Source organism: Brachycentrus maculatus, unplaced genomic scaffold, assembly GCF_059751285.1.
Source record: "Brachycentrus maculatus isolate JH-2025_06_01 unplaced genomic scaffold, ASM5975128v1 h1tg000007l, whole genome shotgun sequence".
Classification (NCBI taxonomy): domain Eukaryota; kingdom Metazoa; phylum Arthropoda; class Insecta; order Trichoptera; family Brachycentridae; genus Brachycentrus; species Brachycentrus maculatus.
This window is the reverse complement of record NW_028280762.1, coordinates 1,018,002-1,034,759: the sequence shown is the minus strand read 5'-3', so window position 1 is coordinate 1,034,759 and position 16,758 is coordinate 1,018,002. Positions and strand designations below refer to the sequence as shown.

The 16,758-nt window shown below is 29.3% G+C and overlaps 1 protein-coding gene across 1 annotated transcript in view; it reads left to right on the top strand.

The window, feature by feature from the left end:
* Window positions 1–2,481: 2,481 nt before the first annotated feature.
* Window positions 2,482–16,758, top strand: part of Ugt50B3 (UDP-glycosyltransferase family 50 member B3) — a 95,454-nt gene continuing 81,177 nt past the window's right edge. The window contains exon 1 of the mRNA XM_088260593.1: window positions 2,482–2,618. The gene's annotated coding sequence lies outside the window, so the exon portion shown is untranslated. The remainder of the gene's footprint in view (window positions 2,619–16,758) is intronic.

The window sequence follows — 16,758 nt, the reverse complement described above, 5'->3', positions numbered from 1 at the left end:
AATTTCAATTTTTGATTCGGCAGTCACGTTGTGGTAAAATATATCCATTTTTGACGAATGTTTTACTTAACAAATACCACTATTTCTTAAAATCTACTGTGACACGTGTTTCGATGCATTCCGCATCATTTTCGCAGCATACGGTGTTTGAAAATGATGCGGAATGCATCGAAATACGTGTCACAGTAGATTTTAAGAAATTGTGGTATTTACTAAGTAAAACATTTATTAAAAATGTAAAAATAAGAAAAACCAGATTTATGAACAATTATTTTGGCACACTCAAAATGTTACGATTAAAAATAATATTTTTTGACATCTCAACGTATATAAAAAAAAATATGTAAGTCTGGGCATTTACGGGGCTTACGACCGTCATAGACATTTTTACATAAACCAGGCTATGACGGTCGTAAGCCCCGTAAATGCCCAGACTTCAATATTCTTCATCATGTATGTTGAGATGTCAAAAAAAAAAAACTAATAATTCGAGATAATCCAGATTTGTGACCAAGTATTTGGACACACTCGAAATGTTTGTGAATAAAAATATTACCTTGCTTTAAATTCTCTTAAAAAACTCATAATATGTTTTTTCGATGTTTGATTTCGAAAGATTTTTAATGTAATCACAGATTGTTTAGATAATTTGATTTAAAAAACCTATTAAAATCAAGAAATATTCGTGTCTCATAAATATGTATTTTATTTTTAATGAGCGAATGAAGATTCATTTTTTTGTAGCAAAGACTAACGGTAATTAATTAAAAGCAATTTCCTTCGTGGTTATTTTATTAATTATTCAGATCGTCTTCATAGATTGTTCCAATATTTTACGTTTCGTATAAAATTAGTTAATGGCTTATTAATTATATATTTTTTATTTATTTCAAGTATAACAAGGTGATTGGTATTACATTTATTTATTGTTCTCAATTTTCTATTTTATTCGATATTTAAAAAAAAATCCATTGGTACATTAATTTTACAACATTTTGCGTGTGTCCAAATACTTGTTCACAAATCTGGATAAAACACATCGAGGAGTTGTTTTTAACATTGTTTTACATCTCAGCATAGATGAAGAAGAATATTTAATTCTAGGCATTTACAGGACTTACGACCTTTCTTAGACTTGGGTAAGTTGTTCCTTAATCAAGCCTATGATAGTTTATGAACCCTGTAATTGACAAGATTTTTTTTCTTCTTCTTATTCTATGCTGAGATATCAAAAATAACACATTTATACTTACTTTATAAGGCTTACATAATTATAAGAAAATTAAATTACAGTAAAATTGGAGAAATGTGTAGTCAATAATGGTTTTTATGACGAATTTCAAAAGTTAAACTTTTATAATTTATTGATGATATAAATTAGTAATAAAATTTTTACATAATAATAATAACTAAAAAAAACAGTACATAATAGAAACTCATGTCTGATCAGTCAAGAATAACATAATCAATAATAAATGATGTTATCCTTGGCTTATGATTTTTGGGACGGTCAATTTTGCATTCCACTGAATAGGTTTATTTCAAGGTTTGGAATAAAACGGAATAATTAAATATCTCAACACGAAGGACATTTTTGAGAAAAAAATAGGTGTCGGGTTGTGGTCCCGTGGTTAGTGTCACCGACTCTTAAATCAGAGTTTCTCGGTTCGAATCCACTCTACCACAATTTGATACCTATTTCTACAAATGAGCCGTATAGGCTCACAGAAATAGTATGAAATTTAAATATTTGTGTGAATAATAAAGGGACAAATATTTCACTTTTTTCTTTAAAATAATAATAATAAGGAACTCAGAATATTAACAGGGCTTACTTGTCATCGTCTGGTTTAAATTGATCACTTCATACAACTGTGTAACATAAACCATATATGTATACATATATAAACTTATATTAAATGAATAATCATCCACCGAAAATCCGGGTGATATATGAATTATAAACGATGTTTTAGGATGATATGATACGAGAATTTAGAAGGAAAGAATGGAGTCAAGTTTTAGTATTATTTTATAGTATTAAGTATTATTTTATAGTAAAAACCAAAACACGGTTTTTGTATGTATGTATATATATATATTTATATATATATATATATATATATATATATATATATATATATATACATATATTTTTATATATATATTTATATATATATATATATATATATATATATATATATATATATATATATATATATATATATATATATATATATATATATATATATATATATATATATATATATATATATATTTATATATATATTTTAAATAAATAATAAAAATAATCTGTTACATCAGTTCCTCAGTGCAATTAAAAAACTGTGATACAGGACTCGGAACTCGCTTTAATAAACGGACCGTTAATTTTAAACTAATCTAACGGACACAGGAATCAGTTCCAATTTCAAAGTATTTCGCAGTGAACTGTCAAAAGTGCTCTAAATTTGTTTTACTTGAGAGTTTTTTTGTCCTTTTTGTACAGTGTTGTAGTAATTTGTAAGAGTGTGACGAATCCGTGAGAAGATCGAGTCGTTCGCAGACGGAGCTGAGAAGTATTGGACGAGACATAGGATTTCTCCACTAAGTCTGAGGTAAGTAAATAAACGGAATACAATGAAAGTGCTTGTACTTTTCCAGGGCGCAGTTTATCAATGTATTACCTGGAAAAATATATTTTATTAAATTTTTATGTTCATAAAGATATTGCTGAAAACGCGTAAAAAACTTAAATAACTATACATCTCATTACCTTGAAGATGGTTTCAGGTTCGATTTCCAAGGGTTCAAAGTAATTTACCGTAATATTGATTTAACGTCACCCTACACTGACAACTTTGACTCCATGTAATTAACGGCCACGGTAATACTGCGTCAACGTGATCCAGTGCCCTTTGCACCATCAGTTTCGAATAATGGTAATAGTGGTAAAAATTTTACATCATAAGAACTGATAGCAAATGAACATGGAAAAAATCGCGCAATTATGGTAAAAATAAATTTTAAATTGATGAGATTGAAATGAGTTGGAAACTGATGATACAATTTTTTTTCAAAATCACTATTGCAACTATGTAAATAAAAACAAGTATCGAGTAAAATTCCTTTAGGGACAAAAAAAAACTAAAAATTCTAAAACCTAAGTAAAATTTCTTTTTTACACGTCAATTGAAAAAAATACAAAAAAATACTCATACTTAAGAAAAAATAACTATTAAATCATTCGCAAGTATAAACAATAAAAATGAGTTAAAGAGCTTATTTTTTGGAGAACAGCGTAACTAGTATTAAGATAAGTTGTATGAGTAGTAAAACTGTCTAGCAAAATAATAAAATCGTAATTGTAGAAAAGTTTGTTATAGTTACATAGTAAAAATGTTTATTTTTAAAACACTGGAGTAAATTTACAAGAGAAACAAAGATTACCAAAAGAAGTAAAGTTGTGTTGAATATTCCTGAGCGGTCAAAATTACCCAAATTTATTGTTATTATTATAATTCATACTTATACCGCAAACCGGGCAAAACAACATTGAAAAATACAACATTGGTTAACTGAGCCTTCATTTTTTATTCTCATTTTATGTTTTTTTCTGTTCATCCTTTTATTTTACGACAACTCATTGTATTTTTATATTGTATATAATATTTACGCTATGTAAACCTTAGAGGCCTGTTTACGTTATTCCAAGGTTCGGAATAAAACGAAATAAATCAATATCTCAACACAAAAAATATTTGTGAGGACAGAATATGGTCTAATAAGTCCGGATATTTAAAGGGCTTACGATTTGTCATCAGCTGGTTATTTTAACTCTTAACAGCCTAGGCTATGAAAACCTCTTCAATGCCCGCGGGGTTCATATGGGCCCAAATGTAAAGTATTATATTATTGATTATTGCTTGATTACCGTTTATTTTGTTGGGGCTAGCAATACTTCTTTTGTAACGTTGACATTACTGCTTCATACCAGTTTACATGTCGCTCACTCCTTTCAACAACGTCATAAATATGAAATCGAAAATTTTCAGTTGAGCATGTTTTCGGAATGCCCAAAAAATGTACTTTATCCTAGCAAAAGAAGTATATTTTTAACTTAATATTTACCCGCTACAAGCAGAATGTGTTGTTTTTGCATTTTGAAGAAAGGGTATTGTTTAATAATTTTTTTAAATATACTAATTATTTTTCAAATGGAGAAAAAACCTTCAGGTTTTACGTAAAAAGATCTGTTGCACAGTAAAAAGTTCAATAATTGGCTCGATATTTATTTTTAAAATATTGTATTATATTTTTAAACTTTAATAACATTCTTCTGAAAATCATATTTTTTTCGACTTATGACGTTCTTGAAAGGAGTTAGCGATATGGGCCCAAATGTAAAGTATTATATTATTGATTATTGCTCGACTAACGTTTATTTTTGGGCTGGCAATACTTCTTTTGTAACACGGACAATACTGCTTCATACCACTTTACACGTATTCCGTTATTTCTAATTTCGAATAAATTTTTTTGGTTAACGATAAAAAATATGGAAATTAGAAAAAAACCTGGGCAGTTAAGTAGTCAAAAATTTCTGGCCCATATGGACCCTAGGGGCAGTCGTGGGTTAATCACTTCAAACAACTGTGTAACAAAAACTATAATGACCCGACATTTCCCTCATTACATTCGGTGAAATGAAACTTTTACACATAATTTGTCTGGAGTTTTTTAATTAACTAAATAAAAAGCTTCTATCCGGAATCCAATTATGCATAGTGCACTTCATCAAATTGATGCAGCGTTTATGAGTTCGTTCATTATAAGAAGTCAAGGTAATAAGTTTTTGGCTTCAAGTAGAAGTCCAGGCTAATAAAAAATAAATATCACAATGAAAAACGCTTTTTATATTAAAAGCAAAAATTAAGCACAATTGAACAATGCTTTTAATATACTATTTTGTATATCAAAAGCATTGTTAATTTCTGGTATGGTAATATATTACCAGTGTTATAACACTCTCCTTATCGTTCATCTATCTATCATTATTTTGTATAATATCACTTAAGAACACTACTTCATGACTACCGGTTTCGGAATAACCATTCCATCATCAGGTCCACAGGTCTACGTTTACCCTGATGATGTAATAATTATTCCGAAACCGGTAGTCACGAATTAGTGGTTTTAAGTGGTACTACGCAAAGTCAACGATGAACGATAGGGGAAAACACTTTTTTACATCATTTTGAGTGTATCCAAATAATTGTTCACAAAATCTCAAATTCATATATATAGAACTTCCAAGAATTTGAGAAGTGTGGTTGTCAATAATGGATAGAATCACTTAAACCAGCCTATGACGGTCGTCAGCCCCGTAAATGCCCAGTCTTCCATATTCTTCTTCATCTTTGATAAGATGTCAAAAAATAATACAAAAACACTTGTATTTATTTTCAACATCCTAAGAATTGAATCTGGGGCCTCCGGAGTGGTAGTCAAATGTGTTTACCACTACACTATGGAAGCGGACAATATAAACTTTATAAACAACTTTATTTGTTTTTTAATTTAAAAATATCACATGCGCTTAAATCATCACATTGTATACAAGACTAAATTAGTAAATCGCAATCATTTGTATTATTAATTATTGAATAGCTGCAATTGATAAACGTGACTTGAATTCGAGTGGATTACTTATGGTTAGCAAACAATGTATGATGTTGTAAGGTGCGGATATTAATAGCTATTTCAAGAAATCACTGCGTACGAAGGCTATGGTCAGGGTTGAACAAGAACTGAGCTCTACTTGATGATCAGGGCCTGACAAATTCTACGACATGAGGACCACATCGAAAAATGACTATTTTAATATTGATTATGTAAATGCATTACTAGAACTAATTTAAATGTCATTTCTCTATCAGCGAAAGCTAAACATTTTTTTTAGATGCGAATTGAATTTATTATTTGCCTTGCTTATCATGTGCAAGGTTTATAGATCATTTAGTGGATTTTTGTTTCTTCTAGCTAATTAAATATGTTTTTATTTGAATCTGTGTTGGGAACAGGAGGGAAAATCTAGTGTGGGCCGATCAGGAACTTGTCAGCATTTGCTCATTGCTGGGAGGAAACCACGTTGCACTCCTCAGGAGAAGGCGGACTGTTGACTGTCATCAGCAGACCTTCCGTTCCACTAGAAGAGGGTTTTGGCATTTTGTGTCCTACTTTGGTTTATGTTACCAATCTTCAATATTTTTATCATGTATGATACTACCTCTCATGACAGTTCCTTATGAACTATCACGGATCCGTGATAGTTCATAAGGATAGATACGAGTATATCACCGAAACTGGTATAATACAATGGAGTCTAGGTTCCAAACCTAATGGAATTACCCTCTTATATGCGGCACGAAAATGCGGCAAAACGATGTTTGATAGATATGTATTTGAATGGTGGGAAGAATGCAAGTTATAGCAAATAAAACCACATCAGCGAAAGCTAAACTGGCACTACACATTGGAGTCCTGGTTCCAACCTTAATGTATGGAATTGAATGAAGGCAGTTGGCAAAAGTAAGATGAAAGTAGACTGAATGCAGTCGAAATGCATTCTCTCAGACGAATGTGCGTATCATAGACGTTCGAATGGTGATATAAGGAAAGAATGCAAGGCAGAGATAAGCATTATCGATAAAATTGAGAAATGTGTGTTGAGATGGTTTAGGCATGTGAATCGAACGAGTGAAAAAAGAATTATAATAATAATAATAATAATGCACCCTCATGGTGCATAGGGCATTGCGTCATATAAACGCAGTGTTATATTGATCGTTAACACATGAAGGAAATGTAAGAAAAGAATAGTGAATCAAAATTATGAGACGTATACAGTTGGTAAAAGAAACAAAGAAAGACCGAAGAAAACTTGGCATGGCAAAATATTTTGAAAAAATGATTAAAGCGCAGGGATGATCACTTTTACTTTATGTGTATCGTTATTGATCGTTATCAAGATAACACTGCTATGCATTATTGCTATTTACATGTACATATATGGTACACACACACATATATATAAATTAGATAATTCTTTAACCATTTGTGGCCGCGGGCCGTAACTTGACGGTATCTGTTCTCGATGTTTCTGAGATTTCTTGCCTTCTTTTGACAATAATAAATGATGTACCTACGTCATATCATTATATTTAAGACCATGAACCACGAGTAAGAAGCAACGGTCAAGAATATGTTTAACATATGCACACTGTGTAAATCAGCTATTCATCTACCTACTGTACGAGTTGTTTTATTTTATCAAATTTAGCCTCATCAAACTATACGTTTTTCAAAAATCAACATGTAGATGAAGAATCTTACGTGAATATTACACACCTGAAACATTCACATGTATATTTATATAGTGTAATGGTCAGCAAGCTCGGCTACCGTTCTGGAGGTCCCGGGTTCGATTCCAAAGGGGGGGAAAAATTAATATAAGTGATTTTTTCACTGTAATATTTATTCAATATTACCATGGACTGGTACCTGAAGCGGATGGCTGATCACCTTTCCTTCATGTGTAAAACGATCATGATAACACTGAGTTTATAAGACACAGTGCCCTATGCACCATTGGGGTGCTGATAAGAGTTTTATTATTATTATTATACATACATATACATATATACATATATACATATATATATATATATATATATATATATATATATATATATATATATATATATATATATATATATATATATATATATATATATATATATATATATATATATATATATATATATATATATATATATATATATATATATATATATATATATATATATATATATATATATATATATATATATATATATATATGTATATATATATATATATATATATATATATATATATCTATATATACATACATATATATATATATATATATATATATATATGTATATATATATATAAACATATATAAATATATATATATATATATATATATATATATATATATATATATATATATATATATATATATATATATATATATATATATATATATATATATATATATATATATATATATATATATATATATATATATATATTTATATACATATATATATATGTATATATATATATATATATATATATATATATATATATATATATATATAAATATATATATATATAAATATATATATATATATATATATATATATATATATATATATATATATATATATATATATATATATATATATATATACATATATTTCAATACATTATTTTCTTATTGTTGGTGTTAAAGTATTATACATAAAAATAATGTATGTAAAATAATTAATAAAGTTCATGTTTTCGTAAATTGATTCGGGATTCAGTTCGAGGTAAAATCTATACATTTTTAATTTAAGTTTTAAGTTTAATTTAAATTTCACCGGTGCGTGAAAATGCATCAAAACATGTGTCACAATAGATTTGAAGAAATAGCGGTATTTACTAAGTAAAACTTGAATTAAAAATATGTGTTAATGTCATTAAATTTTACAATAAAAAATCAATTAAAATTCTATTTAAATTTCAAAACAGTATTTATAAATTTAATTACGTTCTTAATAAATTATCTTCGTTCGTATTTCTTTGACTGGCGGGCATACCATAGTATGATAATATGTAAATACGACGATAGTAATATTTTCCTCGTAATTTCGAGGAATCGGTGAAGATATCGAAAGAGAAAGTTTTCCGAAGATATTATAATCGTTAAATTTATTCAGTAAACCAAGCAAATTGAATAAAATTCCTTTATTTACATAATACTACAAGCACATACTGTTCAGTAGCTATGTACATACTACTTGTGAACACACATAACATTATAATAGTGGGCGTATATCACAGGCTAGGGTAACCAGACTTCCGAGTTTAATAATATATAGTATGAGCTTCATATTTACATGGTAGATGCGTTCCATGCGATATCATGTAAAAAAAGTATCTTCTTTTTCTGTGAGTGTCATGTCAGATCCCCCTGACACTTGAGAGTATTAGATTTTTGGGGATAGTGGTGGTGTGGAGGATGAAGACGGTCGGATTGAATACTGTATTTATTGATAGATAAATGTTGCACGAAGCGTGTTGTTAGCTGTCAAGGTGACTGACCGCTACAGATTTAAGTTTTGAACTGACATTTCTTGGTGGAACTGCATTTAATATAACATAATAACCGTTAACCGTAACCGTTATCATCAGACTGGTGATCCAGGAAGATGATGTCGGTTTCGACGAAACCCAGTTGCGGGTCAAATAAAATTCATGTGAAAAAATTTAAATAGTTGATATTTTATTGTATACTTGAGAGTATTATTTCTTGTCTCGGGCAGCTCTAAATACTGCCTTAACGGTTATAATTTCCATCTAATCTCGTACATCCGGAGCCAGGACGGCTGTCCAAACTCAAAACACAGTAAGGGACATTTTTTTGTGGTACGTTTTTTTTGCATTTTTGTACTAGTAGATTCTACTTAATCCAAAAATGCAAAAAAGCGTACTACAAAAAAAGTTCCTTACTGTGTTTTAAGTTAAGACAGCCGAGGTGATCTGTCTTCTGCAAGCCGTGATGGTTACCCTATTAGAAATGTAAATAGGTCTACGTAGGTATTTGTACAAAAATGTTCATTTTCCGGGATGTCGCGTGACTTTCGGCGAACTTTCTTTATAAAAAAACAGAAAAACTAGTGGAAAAAATGTTTTTCGATTATTTTCCTTCCTTTATGCATAACGATAATTTACATTCATGGAAAACACATGTTTTTACATACAAAATATATTATGTTAGAACTAGTTAATTTTTTGTAATTACTTCCCATTTCTGTCAGAATTTTCATTTATTTATTATTTATTTAAAATAACTAACTTACCACCAAGCTGCTCCCGGCTAGAGTAGGCAGAGAGAATAGGACGCCATCCACCTTGTATTTTCAAACATTTTTCGCCACTTCCACATTCATGCATCTCCTCATACATAAGCGCGATTATTTCGTCTCCTGACTATATATATATATATATATATATATATATATATATATATATATATATATATATATATATATATATATATATATATATATATATATATATATATATATATATATATATATATATATATATATATATATATATATACATATATATATATATATATATATATATATTTAGATATTTTTAGGACATTTTTTTGCATTTTTGGAGTAAGTAGATTGAACTTTATCCAAAAATTAAAAAAAAAACTACAAAAAATGTCCCTTACTGTGTTTTAAGTTTGGACAGCCGACATGTGTTTGTGCGTTTTTATTTCTACCTTCTCTCTGCCTACCCCTGCGAGAAAGCCGGGTGATGGTTAGTAAGCTACAAAATTATTTTATTTTCCATATTATACGTTCATTGAGTATGACGTTCGTAGACTTACTTACTAGCCTTTGTGTCATAAATCACTCGAAGGCGAGGTGATCAATCTTGAATTTTGGCTACTGACCCATATGGCCGAGTTCAAGTGCAAAAGTAGTTTTTTTTTAACTGACTAGACCGGAAATTTGAACCGGGACCTTACGTATGCCAATACAGCGAGTTACCTTACCTTGTTACTGAGGTCAATAAGTACCATTATGTATATTTTAATTCTAGTGTATTTTAATATTACTTGTGTGATATAAAGACATAACTAACTAGAAAAAATATAACTTTTTTGATATCACAACAAAGTTAAGAAGATTATTGAATTCTTAATATTTACAGGTCTTACGACCTGTCATAGGCTGGTTAAGTGATGTCTTTACACACTTGTATCATTCACCTTTCTACGCATGATTGACAACCACATTACTTAAACTTTTGGAACTCGTTTATATGTTGATGTATAAACATATATATATATATATATATATATATATATATATATATATATATATATATATATATATATATATATATATATATATATATATATATATATATATATATATGTATATATATATATATAAGATAAGCTTCATACACCGCCTCATGTGCGAGATCGCAGGTGTATCATGGTTGATTTGAGTAAGCTTTTGATTGAACAGAGATCCTTTTATTTAAATGCATGTTTTATTTTATTATCCGGATTATTTTGCATACGAGGAAACATGATTTTCAATTTTCTTCTTTGTCTTTATGGTGAAAATAAATCCTTAGTGGAGAAACCCAGGATTTGAAACAAGGATTTGGGCACCCCCAAAGTATTGTGAAAGAAAGTGAGCTTTATTATTTGAATGCTTGAGGTATTATATTTGTACATAACCTTTAATTTTCGTCAACGAAATTAATGTCGGGTACATATTTTTACAATGCCCTTGACATTTTTTATAACAAATATCGCTGTTAGAATATTAATAAAATCCAGTTTTATTTAAAGTCTTACCGCAATTCAATACTGCCTATTCTTATTTTTAAATTTAATCTAAAACAAAATTCTCTAATACGATTTATTCTATCGACACGGCGCTCGCGGCATTTCCGCAACGTATTTTTTATATGCCCTCCAGGACACATTTTAACAGGTCCTTTTTCGGTAATCAGGGTTACTGTCGTCCGGGGTTATCTGCTTTCGCTTTGTGTTTTTTTTTAAACTTTATGAGATTTTTACCTGATGAATATTCCGAAAATCTTTTAAAAAAAGCCTTAGCAAACTAAAAAATAAAACTCACCTAAAATATGAAGTACAGTGGAACCCCGAAAATTGGAATACCGGGAAATGCGAACAAGATTTAGGAGAAAAACACTTACAGCAAAATAATTGAAAAACTCGTAACACACTATGCATTACATATTTTTTTACAAATAACCTTATTTCGTTTTAAAATTAATGAAGGGTTAATAAAATATACAATAGTTTACCTGTATTGCTACTCAGGCAATGTTAGATTATATAGAAATGTAAAGAGTTGCAAATAATGAACATATATATACCTTTGAAAAAAAAACGTCATTTAGTACATCGTGCGCAACTACTGTACGGCTGCTCTAACTCAAAACACAGTAAGGGGCATTTTTTGTGGTACGTTTTTTTTTGCAGTAGATTCTACTTAGTCCAAAAATGCAAAAAAAAGGTACTCCAAAAAAATGTCCCTTACTGTATTTTAAGTTTGGACAGCCGTGTAGTGTTAAGTGCTAAGTATTGTATGTACTGTATTACAAATTACTCGGCTAATCCGAATTTTCAAAGCCCTGATTAGTTCGGATTTCTGGTGTTTCACTGTATGTTTTATCTTGAATCTATGCCGAAGCAAAGACGAAGAACTATCGTTTTCAAATACCTTGTTATAGACATTTCTAATGGGACTTCCAAATGCTTTATGATGTACGGTATGCAGTCCCTACAGGTTAACATTTAAATCATTTTTACGACAATTATAAACCATATTCGATAAACCAAGGTCATATCTGCATTTTTGTGGTGCAGCTATTAAAAACGAGGCCTTTGTTACGTATGGTTGGCCAATGAAACAATATCACATGATAAACATTGTACGTTTTATTAAATGTTATGCGTCAATAATAAAAATATATGAATGCAGATACGTTTCAGGCACGTTCCACTCAGATAAGCTGTGTATGCTCTGAATCTACTGAAATATTTTTATGCATTATTTTTATATATATTAAGCTATATTAATTTACCAAGTAAAACTAAAGTTCATAACAGAACAGCCACAAAATGACTGCCGAATCAATTATTGAAATGATTTCACCTCACGTACCTATGATACAAGAAATTTGTATGTTGTATAAGCAAACCTTTTTAAACACTCACCGCGCGATACTGATACATTTGTTTGTTCGAAAATAGATGAATTTAAGCTTTTACGTTTGGTTTGAGCAAAAACTTTTTCAGAGTTCATTAAAAGTTGGCTTATATTTTCATAATACTTCCGTAATAGTTGGTTTATCAGAGGATCTCCGTGTTTACTTAATCATTTGAAAACGTATTTCAAACATAACAATTGCAACTGTAGGTAGATCGTATGGCATGGTGAGTTAACGAGTAAATTATTATTTTTACAGGTCAAACAACGAACATGTTACTGAAGTTATTTAAAAAAATAATGTTTGTGGAGGTCCTCACCAAAACTTTACATTTCCGTTATAAATGATTTTAAGTAATCAGGAGTTCTAGCTTGTAAAATTGTTACGTGTCGGTGCGATTAAATGATTTATTATTGGTCCAACACAAGATTTGTCACCTTTTGTCGCAACTTTAATTAAGATTTCGACAGAATAAAGTAAACAGAACAGATTTGCATTTACAGGATTTTTTGTGCAATATTGGAAACGTAACTTTTCGGTGAGGACCTCCACATTTGCCCTTTGGGTTTGATACGATTGTCTTCGTTGGAATTTTTAGAACGCTGAAAATCTTATTTAAGCTATGCGTTGAAATTTAAATTTAATATTATAAAACAACAAGTACATATTGTAGTTTTTACCACTATTACTTTATTTTGCCAGTGATCGGGTTGCGTCGTCAACGATATCATCAAACTGGTGGGGGGTTCGACAAATTCTGCGTTATATAAACACACTAAGCCATGGGTTACAAACCGTAATTTTGAATAAATTTTCTGACAAAATTAATTGAAATATAATAGAATGAATTTAAGCAGTGCATTCAATAGATTTTAATAAAAGTGGTATTTGCCAAGTAAAATTTTAATTAAAAATGAGAAAAAGTATATATATTTATATATATATATATATATATATATATATATATATATATATATATATATATATATATATATATATATATATATATATATATATATATATATATATACATATGTAATAAAATAACTAGGTACCTAACTATACATTTTATTAAGTACTTACACTTAGTACCTACATAAAACAGATCTACCACCAGATGTCGCATGTGTCGCGCTGAATAAAACAAAAGACATCAGATAGAAAAAATATAATATTCTGAACTGTCAGAATAATATAGATAGATAGAAAAATATTATAAAGATAAATTAAGAATAAACTTTAATTACAAACTTTAATTACAAAGCAACACATTGTTTATTTTATTATTATACACCTACTTTACATATTATTTACACCCAATTTACGAAAGAAAATATTACCACGTTATAAAACGACAATTTTGTTAATCGGAAATGGATTTTCAAACATTAGAAGACATATTAAAACAATTACTGCAACATGTACGGAGTGATAGAGAAAAATTAGAAGATGATCAAAGAAGATGATTAGAAAATGATCAAAGAAGACGTAGAAATCTAAGAACTAGTGATAAAATTAAAGACAAAAGTCCGTGTAAGATTTGTGAAAATTTAAATAAGGGAACTCGATATCACTCTGAAGCAACGTGCTGGTTTAAAACAAAAGAGGATGATAAGATTAATAATAAAAATAAAGACTTACAAATAACACAGAAACAGTGCTTGAAAAATGAAAACAAAAATAAAGTAGAAAAAAATACTACAAAATATAAAATAAAATATACTCCAGAAAAGAAGAATTTAGAAGCAGATTTTATAAAAAGGAATCCAGTATTAGAAACGAATTAAAATGCAGATGAACAATTAAAAGTTGTAAATTTGGTTAAATAAGAAGATACTTTAAGAGATCAGAATAAAAATGAAGGAATTCAAAAGAAAAAAAACAAATGGATTGAAAAAAACTGTGTCTACTTTAAAAGGGTCGAGAAGAAAAAAAAAAAAAAAAACATGAAAGAAAAAAAAAAAAGAAAGAAAAATAAGAAAAAAAAGGGAGATTGATAAAAAAAAAACTTTATCATGTCACTAAACTTATACCAGTCCCTTCACTACAAGGAGATGACCCGGAGGACGAGTGAAAATTTTACTATGAATTTTCTTCCCCAAGGGGGGAGATGTAATAAAATAACTAGGTACCTACCTATTATTTTTCTTCAAACCCTTATTCGCACGCAAATGAATTATTATTTAAACACGGTGTTATCTTAATCGTTAACGCGCAAAGGAAAGGTGATCAGACCTCCACATCAAGTACCAGTCTAGGGAAATATTAATATATATTATTTATTTATTTCATCATTTATTGGAAATCCAACTTCATATTTACAAAATATAATTTTTTTTTTAATAAAAATCCAATTACAAGCTTTCACATAAAAATGATCTAAAAAAACTGTCATGTACATAAGCATAAATATATAATATTACAACTTACATTTCTTAATCAAATTGTCGAATGCGAGTATATTACGTAATACAAATTATATTTGACAAGAATCATTTCATATGCCAGTTTAAAATGCCATCTTTTGAGAACCTTATGAAATTAATACCCGGTTCTTCTTATTGTACCACTCTACGCGGTAGGTTAGTAATCATCTTGGCAATTTTTACTTTGTCTGCAGTAGCTCCGCACAGCGACTTAGTGCTACAGTGGAACCACTCTCTCAAGTTTTTAGTTAAACTATACATACGTCTTCTACCTATACTGCATGTACCTTCCACTTTTCCTTGTAATATGATAGGAATTACATACTTCGTAATTTTCCTCCTCATAAAATGGCCAAAATACTCCAGCCTTTTTATCAATGTATAGTGTCTGCGAGTATAACAACCATGTACATAATAAGCGAAGTAAATAATAAACGAAAATTCCGCCTCCGTAGTGTAATGGTCAGCACGCTCGGCTACCGTTCTGGAGGACCCGGGTTCGATTCCCAGGGGGGGTAAGAATAAATATGAGTGATTTTTTCACTGTAATATTTATTCAATACTACCCTGGACTGGTACTTGACGCGGAGGGCTGATCACCTTTCCTTCATGTGTAAACGATCAAGATAACACTGCGTTTATATGACGCAGTGCCCTATGCACCATTGGGGTACGAATAAGGGTTTAATTATTATTATTTTTATTAAATTATAAAAAAAAGTGTATACAACTTATTTCCCTTTTCTAAAACCTTCTTTTTGGCGTTGAACATTTTCGAAATATTTTTACATTTTAAAAAAACGTTTGAAATATTATACGAGTATTATTTTGATTAATTATATTTGGCATGTAAAACAAAAAGTAAAATAATTAATCACTATCAGGCACCTTCCCTGAAGGGGTAGGCAAAGATAATAGAACGCCAATGCACGCCATTTATTTTGACTCCTGACCTGACCACTCTCAAGCATTTCAAATATTTGATCAAACTATTTTTTTCTAGATCTTTCTCTGTTTCTATTACCAGCCTACATTCGCCTAACTATTATACTATATTATTTCTCCACATATTAATTTTTCGATAATATATCTCAGCCTCGCATTATTTCCTCATATCACCATTCGAACATCATCCAATCATCGTTTTGCCATACATTCATCAGAGAGATTTCTACTGCATTAAGTCTACTAAAATCTTTATTTTGCCAACTCGTTGCTTCACTTCCACATATATAACAAGATCTTTTTCACCATTATTTCCTAACTTATTCGTTTCACGTCTTTTAATAAATATTGTAATATAATCGCGTTTTTTTATTACATATTTATTCTGAAATAGTCAGTTATTTAATTTTTTGGTATTCCTTTGCGCAAAGAAGCCCTACTATATATAACACTACTGTTTTTTAGTTGAAGAGTCAACTCGGCCATTTTTAAGAACTTTTCCTTCAAACAGAGA